Below are 10,763 nucleotides of genomic sequence, written 5' to 3' on the forward strand. Positions count from 1 at the left end.
GGGAAGGCCGAGCTCCGTGGCTCCCTGGGTGTGGACCGGCCTGTAAGCAGGCTGCGGGTCTGGGAGCCTTTGTGCTCCCTTCAGCTGGCAGCCTGCCTGGGGCGCCCGCCCCGTTAGCGGGGAGCGCCCCGGAACTGGAGAAAAGGAGCCTCCATAGGCCCTGCGGGCCAGAGCCGCCCTGTAAGTCGGGGCCAGTGCTCTGGAGTCCCGGGCACTTTGCAGTCCAGGCAGCGGCTTGAGCCCCCTGTAAGCAGGGCTGCAGCCTCTTGGCCGCTGCTTTGCATGCCCAGCTTCATTTGCCCAGAGGGCCCGGCTCCCAGCGCGGCGTGGGACTGCGCCGGACGTCGCCATGGTGAGTGCAGCTCAGATTGGAGGCTTTTGGGCAGCTGCGGGGCTGTGTGGGTGGTGGCGTGAGGATCTCCCTGTGAGGCTGTTGGATCGAGGCTCCCTTTGGGAGATGGAGTCTCTCTAGCCTGATTGTTTTCTCGTCAACGTTTGCAGAAGCCCTGGGACGGCGAGGCAAGAGCGAGCCGCAGGAGCGGCGTCTGCGGGCTCAAGAGCGGAACGGCGAGGCAAGAGCAAGCTTCAGCATTGGCTTCTTTGAGCTCAGGAGTGGAACAGTGAGGTAAGAGCAGCAGCTTGGAGCTGAGGTTGAGGGCTTTTGGGTAGCCAGGGCATCTGTGGGTGCTTGAGGATGTCCCTGTGGGGCTGTTGGGTGGCGGTTCCCTTCAGGCACAGGGGCTGGAGCTTCTCAGGCCTGAGTGTGTCGTCGTCCATTGGCAGAAGCCGTGGGACCACGAGGCAAGAGCGGCAGTGTCTTCGAGCTCAAGTGTGGAACGGCGCGGCAAGAGCGAGCTTGGAGCTGAAGAGGAGCACAAAGGGCCCTCTGGGCAAAGGGCTTCTCCAGGCCAGGGCACCTTCAGGGTGCCGCGGCCGGCTTTGCGCTGGGCGACCTCCCTGCGTGCAGGGCTGGTCTTTGCTGTGGTTGGCCTTTTGCCGTTGTGCTCCTTTGGCTGCCCGGAGAGAGGGGCAACCCTGTAAGGAGGGTGAGAGCCCCTGTCTCCGCACCTGAGGGGGGGAAACGGAGCTCGCCCGGCCCCCAGCCCAGCTCCCCTGTAAGCAGGGTAGGGCAGGGCTTTTCCCCAGCCCCGGCAGCTTTCTGCCTGCCGCTGCCCCCGGCCCAGCGTGACCCCCTGTACTCGGGGCGTGTCACAGCCTGTTTTCCTTTTCCAGCCCTGAAGCGCCTCAGGCCCTGTGGCCTCCTCTGAGACCTGCACGGGGCAGGTCTGATGCTTTCTCGTCCCGCTCTGCATTAGGAATGGCTCCCTAGAGCAGGTTGGCTGCACAGAACTTGCTCCCTCTTCTGGGACTGTCTTCCCCTTCCCTGTGTTCCCCTAAGTTGGTGTGAGTGAGGAAGCGTGCTTGTGCTTTAGCCCCACCTTTAGAAATAGAGCAGTGTAGCTTAGACTTCCCAGGAGGGAAAGAGGAGCTCTGTGCAGCCACAGGCGGGTGCCCAAAATGCACGGGTGGAGAAAGCATCCGGCCTTGCCCCTGCTTTCTGAGGACGGCGCCAAGCCCCTTAGCGGCAGCGTGGGCAGCGTGACCCACCTGTAGCCAGGGCCTGGGCGTGCGCCCACGCTGCCAGTGGTGCTGGTGAGCTGCCAGCGTGCGGGCCCTGTACTCGGGGCACGTGTCAGGACCTTTTGCAGCGCACTTTGTCCCCAGGAGCAGCCCCTCCCAGGTCCCTGTAAGCAGGGCTGGGGAGGCTCCTTTAGCCAGGTGACAGGAACCAGTGCTCCCGGGCCCTTGCCAGGGGGCAGGCTGAAGAAGCGCTGTGCCGCAGGGCACGGTCCCGCCTTTGCCATTGCTATGGGCTGGCGGCGCGTTCCTGGCGGCCTTGTTGAGGAGGCTCCCGGGGCTCCTGCAGACGGCTGCGTTGCCGTGCCGCGCTGCGGCCGGGCTGCGGCCTGTCCCTAAGTGGGGCGCAGGCCGCGGCCCGTGCTCCGTAGCGCTTGTTGGGGGGTGCCGGGCAGCAGGGGGCGGCCCCGTAAGTGGGGTTTTGTGCGTCCCCTGGCCTCGGCGGGCGGTTGGAGGGACCCCCTGTAATCAGGCGGGTATCCCTGGCCCCGGCCTTTCAGAGGCGTGGGGCCAGGAGTCATGGGGCCGGACGTGTGCCCTCCCCGTCCTCGGGGCTGGGCTCGCGGGCCCTGGGGCCATGCGGCTTTAGGCCGTGGGCTCTACTGCCTGACCCTAGAGTCTGGTTCCTGTTGCCTTGGGGGAAGGCCGAGCTCCGTGGCTCCCTGGGTGTGGACCGGCCTGTAAGCAGGCTGCGGGTCTGGGAGCCTTTGTGCTCCCTTCAGCTGGCAGCCTGCCTGGGGCGCCCGCCCCGTTAGCGGGGAGCGCCCCGGAACTGGAGAAAAGGAGCCTCCATAGGCCCTGCAGGCCAGAGCCGCCCTGTAAGTCGGGGCCAGTGCTCTGGAGTCCCGGGCACTTTGCAGTCCAGGCAGCGGCTTGAGCCCCCTGTAAGCAGGGCTGCAGCCTCTTGGCCGCTGCTTTGCATGCCCAGCTTCATTTGCCCAGAGGGCCCGGCTCCCAGCGCGGCGTGGGACTGCGCCGGACGTCGCCATGGTGAGTGCAGCTCAGGTTGGAGGCTTTTGGGCAGCTGCGGGGCTGTGTGGGTGGTGGCGTGAGGATCTCCCTGTGAGGCTGTTGGATCGAGGCTCCCTTTGGGAGATGGAGTCTCTCTAGCCTGATTGTTTTCTCGTCAACGTTTGCAGAAGCCCTGGGACGGCGAGGCAAGAGCGAGCCGCAGGAGCGGCGTCTGCGGGCTCAAGAGCGGAACGGCGAGGCAAGAGCAAGCTTCAGCATTGGCTTCTTTGAGCTCAGGAGTGGAACAGTGAGGTAAGAGCAGCAGCTTGGAGCTGAGGTTGAGGGCTTTTGGGTAGCCAGGGCATCTGTGGGTGGCTGCTTGAGGATGTCCCTGTGGGGCTGTTGGGTGGCGGTTCCCTTCAGGCACAGGGGCTGGAGCTTCTCAGGCCTGAGTGTGTCGTCGTCCATTGGCAGAAGCCGTGGGACCACGAGGCAAGAGCGGCAGTGTCTTCGAGCTCAAGTGTGGAACGGCGCGGCAAGAGCGAGCTTGGAGCTGAAGAGGAGCGCAAAGGGCTTCTCCAGGCCAGGGCACCTTCAGGGTGCCGCGGCCGGCTTTGCGCTGGGCGACCTCCCTGCGTGCAGGGCTGGTCTTTGCTGTGGTTGGCCTTTTGCCGTTGTGCTCCTTTGGCTGCCCGGAGAGAGGGGCAACCCTGTAAGGAGGGTGAGAGCCCCTGTCTCCGCACCTGAGGGGGGGAAACGGAGCTCGCCCGGCCCCCAGCCCAGCTCCCCTGTAAGCAGGGTAGGGCAGGGCTTTTCCCCAGCCCCGGCAGCTTTCTGCCTTCCGCTGCCCCCGGCCCAGCGTGACCCCCTGTACTCGGGGCGTGTCACAGCCTGTTTTCCTTTTCCAGCCCTGAAGCGCCTCAGGCCCTGTGGCCTCCTCTGAGACCTGCACGGGGCAGGTCTGATGCTTTCTCGTCCCGCTCTGCATTAGGAATGGCTCCCTAGAGCAGGTTGGCTGCACAGAACTTGCTCCCTCTTCTGGGACTGTCTTCCCCTCCCCTGTGTTCCCCTTCCCTGTGTTTCCCTAAGTTGGTGTGAGTGAGGAAGCGTGCTTGTGCTTTAGCCCCACCTTTAGAAATAGAGCAGTGTAGCTTAGACTTCCCAGGAGGGAAAGAGGAGCTCTGTGCAGCCACAGGCGGGTGCCCAAAATGCACGGGTGGAGAAAGCATCCGGCCTTGCCCCTGCTTTCTGAGGACGGCGCCAAGCCCCTTAGCGGCAGCGTGGGCAGCGTGACCCACCTGTAGCCAGGGCCTGGGCGGGCGCCCACGCTGCCGGTGGTGCTGGTGAGCTGCCAGCGTGCGGGCCCTGTACTCGGGGCACGTGTCAGGACCTTTTGCAGCGCCCTTTGTCCCCAGGAGCAGCCCCTCCCAGGTCCCTGTAAGCAGGGCTGGGGAGGCTCCTTTAGCCAGGTGACAGGAACCAGTGCTCCCGGGCCCTTGCCAGGGGGCAGGCTGAAGAAGCGCTGTGCCGCAGGGCACGGTCCCGCCTTTGCCATTGCTATGGGCTGGCGGCGCGTTCCTGGCGGCCTTGTTGAGGAGGCTCCCGGGGCTCCTGCAGACGGCTGCGTTGCCGCGCTGCGGCCGGGCTGCGGCCTGTCCCTAAGTGGGGCGCAGGCCGCAGCCCGTGCTCCGTAGCGCTTGTTGGGGGGTGCCGGGCAGCAGGGGGCGGCCCCGTAAGTGGGGTTTTGTGCGTCCCCTGGCCTCGGCGGGCGGTTGGAGGGACCCCCTGTAATCAGGCGGGTATCCCTGGCCCCGGCCTTTCAGAGGCGTGGGGCCAGGAGTCATGGGGCCGGGCGTGTGCCCTCCCCGTCCTCGGGGCTGGGCTGGCGGGCCCTGGGGCCACGCGGCTTTAGGCCGTGGGCTCCACTGCCTGACCCTAGAGTCTGGTTCCTGTTGCCTTGGGGGAAGGCCGAGCTCCGTGGCTCCCTGGGTGTGGACCGGCCTGTAAGCAGGCTGCGGGTCTGGGAGCCTTTGTGCTCCCTTCAGCTGGCAGCCTGCCTGGGGCGCCCGCCCCGTTAGCGGGGAGCGCCCCGGAACTGGAGAAAAGGAGCCTCCATAGGCCCTGCGGGCCAGAGCTGCCCTGTAAGTCGGGGCCAGTGCTCTGGAGTCCTGGGCACATTGCAGTCCAGGCAGCGGCTTGAGCCCCCTGTAAGCAGGGCTGCAGCCTCTTGGCCGCTGCTTTGCATGCCCAGCTTCATTTGCCCAGAGGGCCCGGCTCCCAGCGCGGCGTGGGACTGCGCCGGACGTCGCCATGGTGAGTGCAGCTCAGGTTGGAGGCTTTTGGGCAGCTGCGGGGCTGTGTGGGTGGTGGCGTGAGGATCTCCCTGTGGGGCTGTTGGATCGAGGTTCCCTTTGGGAGATGGAGTCTCTCCAGCCTGATTGTTTTCTCGTCAACGTTTGCAGAAGCCCTGGGACGGCGAGGCAAGAGCGAGCCACCGGAGCGTCGTCTGCGGGCTCAAGAGCGGAACGGCGAGGCAAGGGAGTTTTTACCTCTCAAGTGCTTCTGCCGATGGGAAAGACAGAGAGAAATGCGTCTGATGAATTAGCATAAAAACGAGGCTGTGTCCTCCAGTATCTTGGGTGACCTCATGGGAAATGCCCATGGCCTTTCTCTTTATGCCAATAAAGTTACAGGGCTCCTGTGTCTCCTTTTGGATATAAACCTATGGTGTTTGTGGATTACTTTTCCTGACAGGGCGATGGCCGGGCTGCCCGCGGGACACAGCCCCGGGCAGCACCGAGCCTCGAGTGTTGAACGTGAGGCCGCGCCGCTTTCCCGACGGCGCCTCGGCCCGGCCCGCGCCGCCCTCAGGGAGCCGGGCCGAGGGGAACGGAGCGAGCGGCTCCGAGTGCAGCCGTAAAGAGCCGATCTGTGCCGAACACACAGAGCGGCTCCGAGGGTGGCCGAAGCGAGCCCAGCGTCGCCGAAGAGGCGAATGTTGCGCAATGCAGCCGACAGGAGCCGAGTTCAGCCGAACCGAGCCGGGTGCTGCCGAACCGAGCCGAGCTCCGCCGAGCGCAGCATCCCGGGCAGGGCGGGGCGGGCTCGGGGTGCAGCCGGGGCCCTGTGAGGCTTCTCCCTCCTGGCCCTCTCTGTAGCCCTGCTTCCTCCTCCCCGCAATTCCTTTAGTTATCTTCTTTCCCCCATTTCCCTCCCCCCAATGCCGACTCATTCCTGTCCTGTCCCTAGCCCGCTACTTCCTTCTATTCCCCCTCTCTCGCACCTCTGTCCACGGTCCCTCTTCTCCACCTGCCGGGCTTTCCCTTCCCCTCCGGCTTTCCTCCCCAGCCCGACGTCCCTCCGTACCCTTTCTCATCCCCTGCTATCGCTCCTCTCTTCCCGTCCCCATTTTCATTCTTTCCCCGCGGCCGCGGGGCTCGGGGCGCCGGAGAATAAAGCCCAGAGGGCCGGAGCCCGGCGCCCCTCGGCCCCTGCAGGAGTCCCCGCACGGGGCCGGAGCTCTCGGCGGATCCCCCCGTGCCGCTCAGACACAGCGCCCGACACTGCCGGACCTGCGGCTCTCCCGACATGCCGCTGAGAGCGGCCCCGCTCTGTGCCGAGCCGTCCCTGCCGCTCCCTGTCTCTGCCCCTCGGGGGTGACAGCGAGGCTGGGGAGGAACTTCAGCCCCTCTCGGGTTGGAAGGGACCTCAAAAACGACCCAGTTCCATCCCCCTGTCCCGGGCAGGGACACCTTCCCCTGGGCCAGGTTGCTTTGCTGTGCCCCCAGATCTGTCACCTGAGCTGAGCCGTCCCCACACGTTCCACGCATGTTCCCGCAGGGACCACACAAGCTTTGCCACAAGGAAAAGTCCTAAAGGCCCTGTTCATCCCAAGACATCAAACCTAGAATTTCTTTCTTGCTGCACTGTTTGCACTTCTTTCTTTCTCAAAGTGTCACGCACAGGAAATATTGCTGCGGCCTACTCCTGTGGGATTTTCAGGAGTATTGGATATAGTTTCCTTTTTTTTTCCCTTTTCTTTGTAGCAGGAATCTTCAAAATCCTTTCCTCCTCCTCAAGACTCTGGGGCTCATCATTCCGTAGAAGGTAAGAGCACATAAAGTGGTGGGACGGGGAAATGCCTTCTCGCTTGCCAACAGCCTTAAGCTGTACAGGGTGCTGTTTGCCACAGGCATTCTTAGCTCCGTGTCATCAGGCCCCAGTCTAATCTGCCAGGTGTAATTGCCATGGAATAAAATCCTTTGCTGGTGGCTGATCGCCCCCAGTCAATTGGATTACACAGGCAGGAGCTGGTGCTGCCAAAGGCAGCGAGGGTTTAGGAATCGTGGCTGCTGCTGCTCCTGCTGCCGGGGTTTTAAAGGCTCCTGCTGAAAGGAGGAGTCAATGGGGTGTGCATCCTCCCCCAGCAGAGCTGAGAATAGCAGGACCCGTGACTGTGCTGTCTCTGAGCTACGCTGCTACTGCCTAAAACCTGTCCTGCAGTGTGCCGTGGAATTGCAGAGCAAGGGATGCTTAGGGCATAAAGCCTGGCCAGGGGTGACAGGGACCGTTTCAGGCAGCACAGGGAAGTGGTGCCGCTTTGCCTGGTGGAGAAGGTGTGAAAATGAGTTAGCCCAGACCCAGGGCACCGTCGGCTGTGGCCATTGGCCTCCAGCTGGCTGCGCGTGGGGACAGAGGCAGCCTGCGCCTTTACAAACGTGTTTATTGTTCAACGCGCCTCTCTTAGCCTTCGCTAGCAGAATTCCGCATCTTCAGTTTGAAAACTACCAGAGCCAGAGCCCGAGCATCTCTTGTAGCCTGGAGGACTTGTAGCATGGGAGAGGCAAGAACCTGCATCCTGCGCCGTGCGTGCTCTTGCTTGATGTGGGAGTCCTAATGGTATTATTAAGGCGTGGCCTCAATGTGTCTCTTACTGCCTTGCCATTCGTGAAGCCCGAGGCTGGCTTGTCCTGGTTAGCTGTCTGATGTGGAGGAGCTGACCTGCCAGCTCCTGTGGAAGTGAGTGCTCTCCGTGGAGTGACATCCTGTAAAATTTCTGTCACAGAATCTCTGTCTTTATGGCTCTCCTCCACCGAGAAGGACATGGCCTCGTTGTCAGCAATTGCTATTTCTGCAATAGCGTAAAAATGCTATCTTAGTACTATTTATTATTTCAAAAGAAAATACTTTGAATCTGTGTAAGTGATAGCTAAAATGCCACCTGAAAGCTAGAAAGAGCACACACCTATAATCCTCTTCCCTCTTGTGTCACCGAGTGTGTGAGACAGAAAGGCCCTTTCCGTGGAGGGATAACGGCACTGAAAGATTTTTTTTTCGGGAAAAGCAGAACACTGGAACACGGAAGTAGCCTTCAGTTCCTGCAGCAGATTTGGGACCACATGGAAGGAGGAGCAGAGCTGGCCCGGTGCCACAGCTGCGCATGCAGTGGGGATGGAGAAGCTGCCATTGTCTGTCTTCTTGGCTGAGCCTTTAAAAACAAGGCACGTCTCTGTAGTGCCTCTTCGAGCCTGACATAAAAGTTCCCCCTAGACGTCCAAAGGCAGCTGTTTTCTTAGCAGAAGGCGGTCAGGAAGAGGCAAAGCAGGCAAAGGCATCAGCTAAGTCTGGCTAAAGAAGTTGGCTAACCTGTTTCTCCCCCCTCCTAAGCAGCCAATTTGGAAGCACTCTGCAGAGATCTATCTGCCTGGGAGGAGAAGCAGAGGCGACCACTGAAAAGTGGCACGTGAGCTCTGGTGAGGACTGCTGCTCCGCCTGCCTTGGTGTGGGAACTGCTGAGCTGCCGTTCCTGTGGTGGGAGTGTTTCTCCTCTCATGCAGGCAAGGCAGAGACCTGCCAGGTAAGGAGCAGGTAAGGTTTAAGTGACGAGATGTCCCAAGGAAGAAGTGACATGACAAAAGGAAATGGCCTCGAGTTGCAGCAGGGAAGGCTTAGATTGGATTGTAGGAAACACTTCCTCACTGGAAGGGTGGTGAGGCATTGGAGCAGGCTGCCCAGGGAAGTCCCCGTCCCTGGAGACATGGAAAGGATGTGTAGACGTGGTGTTTAGGGACCTGATTTGGGGGTGGGGGGGGCTTGGCAGTGCTGGGGCAACGAGGGAGGGAGGCAGGGAGGGAGAAAAATCCTCTCTTAACATGTACCAATTAATCTGTGAAACTCATCACGGCAGGACAGCACGAAGACTGAAAGTGTGATAAGGTGTGGAGTGAAATGGAGAATCCGAGAAGTGACAAGAGCATCCGGTGCACAGGGGGGCTGTGCAGTTTGCTTTTTGCTTGGATTTCAACTCCAAAGTTGTGAGGAATTTGGAACGAGATGGGACATTTCAGAAGAAGACCAAGGAGAGGAAGAAGAAGTTGTTGCAGTCCTGGCAAAATCTTTTTTTCCTAGCTAATAAAAGAAGTTAGTGTGGAAAAAAAAAAAAAAAAGAAAAGTGTTTCTTTTTTCCTTCACTCGTATATTCTTTGGTGGTGGATGTATGGTGTGTTGTTTTCCTTTTCGGTATTATTAACTATGTGCAATTTGGTTTTGGAGTGAAGATAACCTTATGGATGGGGTTGGTTTGTATTTGAGGTAGAATTAATTTCAGTAGGTTTTCTTAACAGACTTCTGAGATGTAGAATATTGGGATTTTGGTTGTGTTCCTTGTATGTGTAAAGATACAGATTTGGTAGGGCTAGCTGGGCTGCTGGAGTTTTGGGTGGTAATTTATTAGATGGCTTTTGCTGGATGCCATTTTTAATTTTTGAAAGTTTTTTTTTCATGTAGCAGTTTTAAAGTGGTTTTTAAGAATTCATAGTATTGCTTTATATTGTTTCTGCTTGGTGTATGATAAGGGATATGGTGTACCTCTTGAATGTTATGCTTTTGGTGTTCATAAGTTTCGATTTATTTCTGGATAAATGTTTTTTTTTTTTTTTAGTTTTAGTTTTTGGGCTCAGGCGCATTTATGTGGTGGGTTTCTATAGGCAATTTTTAAAAATCTGTGTAGTGATCTTTTAAAGTATTTTAATATTCAATTTTTATTATGCTTTTAATTGGCTTTTTAGAAATTCTTTTTATGGATTATTGGTTATTATTTGTGAGTTAGCATAAAGGTAGAGCTTTGGGGGCTTTTTTTAGACGTGTTTAGGGTCAGTTGTACAGTTTGGAGTTTAGTGAGTTGGTCTGATGTATTTTTTATGCCATTTGTTTTTATTAGCAGTTATTTCATTTTAAATGTGTATTTGCGGTTTTTGGGTTTTTGAGATGTTGGTTGAGGAGGAAGTTTACGCTTATAAATGATGGAGGTTTTGGGGTAATAATAATGGGATTTTAAAATTGATTTATAGTTGGGTTTATTTGAATTTTGAATGGGGTTAAGTGTGGTGGGATCCTTGTTCTCTTAGTAATAGAAACAGGTTTTGTTTTGAAACGGTGTGACGGGGCGAGTGTGTACTGCGGCCTGGTGCTGAGCAGGGCGTGGTGGTTTTGTGCTGCTGATGTGTTAGGTCAGTGAATGCATATGGTTTACTGTATAGTTTAAAATAGAAATAGCTTCAAATTTTAAAAGAAAAATGAAATTATAATGATAAAAATAAATACAGAAAACAGATCAATACATAAAACTATAATATATAGTGTACTATTGTAAAGATAATATGATATATAAAATGCTGTCTCTTGTATATCTATACAAAATATATAGATTGTAAATATAAAAATATTTAAATATAGTTTAAAATAGGGTGTTTTTTTGTTTTTATTAGGTTGTAGGCAGGGGTTTTTAATAAATAGTATAAATATAATTAATCTGAAAATATAAATCAAATCTAAACATATAGAAAATATATATCGAGAGGTATAAATATTAAATATAAATAATCTAATTTAATAGATGATATAAAATAATATTATATTTTCTAGAATATATATAAAGAAAATTATAAATGTCTATGTAAATATAATTATGAATGATATAATTTAAATATTTTAAAATATGGTTAAAATAAAGGGCTGTCTTTGGTTTTTATTTTGTTAGAGGCAGGGGTTTTATTTGAAATTATGTAAAGTAGCATAGAAATATAAATCTAAATATAGAAATTCATAATAAAGGTATAAAGACAGATAATTATAATTAAAGCATAAATACAAATTTAAATATATGTAAGTAATAT

General features: G+C 56.1%; 1 long non-coding RNA gene across 1 annotated transcript; it reads left to right on the top strand.

Annotated features, from left to right (window-relative positions):
* Nucleotides 1–5,869: 5,869 nt before the first annotated feature.
* LOC135291767 (uncharacterized) lies at nucleotides 5,870–10,322 on the top strand. The gene is made up of 2 exons (XR_010354481.1): nucleotides 5,870–6,696; nucleotides 8,257–10,322. It is a non-coding gene; the product is annotated as an uncharacterized LOC135291767 (long non-coding RNA).
* The last annotated feature ends 441 nt before the right edge of the window (nucleotides 10,323–10,763 follow it).

Source organism: Passer domesticus, unplaced genomic scaffold (assembly GCF_036417665.1).
Source record: "Passer domesticus isolate bPasDom1 unplaced genomic scaffold, bPasDom1.hap1 HAP1_SCAFFOLD_114, whole genome shotgun sequence".
Classification (NCBI taxonomy): Eukaryota; Metazoa; Chordata; class Aves; order Passeriformes; family Passeridae; genus Passer; species Passer domesticus.